Below are 2,849 nucleotides of genomic sequence, written 5' to 3'. Positions count from 1 at the left end.
CTCCCCTCCAGAAACACCTGGGTAAGGAGGATTTCTGCCGGGCTCTTTGGGGCTGCAGCCACTGATTCCATCTTTGGCCAGTTGCTACCTGTGGCTTTCTGTCTTCCTCACACCCAGAAGCAACAAGAACCATCAGACCTCCTGCTCTTGTTTGGTATTAACATGGAATTTTTCTTTGTTTGTCTGTCTGACATCACATGTTGCTTCCTCTTCTAAGTTCAAGCACTTCACGTCACTTTGCACTATGCACCAATTTCACTGGCATTTAATGGCACCAAACAATTTACGAAGACTTACAGATTTTGGCTAGGTATAGACATTCAAGAAGGTTAGTTCATGTTAAAAATGGCCATCTGATCTTAGTTATCCCAGGTGTGGACTTTATACTAGTTATGTGGCTCTAAGTGTGGACTGTACAGAAGTTCAGGACAGTTAGATTGGTTTAAAAATGGCTGAACCATTTACCCTACTTCCTGAACAGACAATGAACCCCCTTGGAACAGCCAGCCCCAATCCCACTGAGCCCACCAAATCTCTCATCTCAAAAGCCACTCCTGCTGCTGGTTTTACTAGCATTTGCTAGTGCCAGGAGCCAAGAAATTAAGTTGGGGTGGAGGAAGGGTGGGAGAGATGAGGGAAGTTTTTTGTCTGGGGGGTGGGGTAGGGGGTCAGGGGGCTAAAAATAGCCCCTGGTCTGGGGAGCTGGGGAGACAGTCCTCCATCCCTTTAGGGATCCCACAAACCTCCCTGATCTCCCCAAATCCCTCCCAAACCCCAAAGGACCCAGCCTGTCTCCTTGATTCCCCTGATTCCCCTGCAGACCTCGCTTACCTCCCTGATTCCTTGATCCTTTTTAGGGTGCTGCTCACCCCCTCAACCTCCCTGATCTCCCTGCAGACCCCCAATCTCCCAGCAGATACCACTAGCCCCCTAGATTGCCCAGATTGCTTCCATGGATCCTGCCTGCTCCTAGATTCCCCTGTGGATGCTGCTTGCCCACTTAAATGCCCCTGACAGCCCCTGCTACCCTAATTTACCTTAGATTGGGTGGCCATTTTTAACTGTATCCAACATCCCCCTAACCTCCCCAAATGTCTGTAAGCACCCATTTATAACTTCCTGAACTTGGCAGCAGAAGAGCTCATACTGTCTTTGGTGCTGGACATAGGAGTGAGAGAAAACAAAACAGAAACAACACATGCAAATGAAAGAATGTATATTAGTCACTGCAGATAGAAGCACCTTCCTATTTGCATAGGATTTGCAGATTTCTGAACTTTTGGCCTTGACAGTTTGGCAAGGAAGCATTGAACTTTTATTTTTGCAGAATAAACCAAAATTTGTTGCAGATGTCAGTACTAGAGTGAAGCAGAACCTGGCTTGTCCTAGGTACAAAAGGCTTTTGCTATAGAAATATAGTTATACAGTATATGCTATGTCAGGCTTTAAAAATGAATTTTCCATCTTGTCAGGTAAGTTGTTTTGCCATGTATCAAACAAACTGCCTTGTATCATGGTACTTTAAGAAATGTGAAGTGGTTGTGACAGTAGATCTAAGTGGCTGTGAGCTGAATCTAAGGTTGCCAAGTTGTTTTTGTCAGCTTATTCTAGGTCACCTGCTTTATCATTCAGTTACCTTTAATATTTGCTAATTTATGACCCCTTTCTGAGTCTGCCCAGGAGTCAGGTTCTGCTTATTTGTGGCAAACCGATATCCACTTCTGAATTAATTGCACATTTCTCAGAGATTCATGGTTCCTCTTAATGGTGTTTCAGTATCTGCAGTGGAGTACAGTGAATCATGGTATTTTGAAAATTGTGCCAAGCAAAATAATGTGTGATTCATCAATGAGCTGCAAAGCTTGAAACTAGATACAAACAGTAACCTGGTGTGTAAACCTGCTGAAGAGACAGGGACTCATTTGCATGTCCTTTGCTTATCTCTTAATTTACATCACATTACATTACAGGCTGAGACAATTTTGTTAAAATGTTCTGGGCTCATTGCTTGTGGCTGGGGAAATTTTCTTCATCATGAGTGACCAGATGGTGCAATTTAGTTTCTTGCAGGTCTTTGGGTGGATTACTGCCAACCAGCACCAAGCCAAAAGGATACTTTAGTTTTTCCAGAAAATCTAATGAAAATCCCATTGCCGGTTGTGACAGTTTTCTTCTGGAATATTGCTTAACAGCAATAACAGAAAGGAGTTCAAAAAACGAACAAATAGAGCACTATAGCTCAGATTGTCATGATGCATTTTCACATTCAGGGAGGACTTAGCATAATAGCATTGGCTATCTTTCTCTTGATTTTATGTTTCCATTGGTCTATTCCACATAGACTTTAAGGACTAGGGTGTAGGCAGTCTGAGAAGGCCACCTGACACTTGGACAAAGTCCAGGGCCAGGTTCTCTGAAGGCTAGGCTAGGAGTTGAAGCTGAGGTCAGAGTGAACCAGAAACTGGGCTTCTAAAGTCAGGGTGACCCAGAAGACAGAGCTGGGGTCAGGGTATGCCACTAAAGATAAGAGCACTGGGGTCAGGTATGCCAGGAGTCAGCAGGGGCAGATCCAGAGGGGGTGTAGTGCCATGGTCACACCCCTCTTCCACAGTGAAGGTCATGTGCTAGTGGCTCCATTTCCCCTTTAAGTTCCCCATCCTGCTTAAAATTTACTATTTAACAGTAGGAAAATTTACCTTTTGGTTGCGCACAAAGGCCCTATACTTGTACAGAAAAACAAGAAATTACCTTGCTTAGGAAGACCTATAGAAGCTAAGGAAAAATAGAGCAGAACAAAAAAGGGATGCATCTCGCATATGCACTTCTACTAAACAGACATGAATAGAATA

This window comes from Gavialis gangeticus, unplaced genomic scaffold (assembly GCF_001723915.1).
Source record: "Gavialis gangeticus isolate Ggan-Ray unplaced genomic scaffold, GavGan_comp1, whole genome shotgun sequence".
In the NCBI taxonomy this organism is placed as follows: Eukaryota; Metazoa; Chordata; order Crocodylia; family Gavialidae; genus Gavialis; species Gavialis gangeticus.
This window is presented reverse-complemented; position numbering follows the sequence as displayed.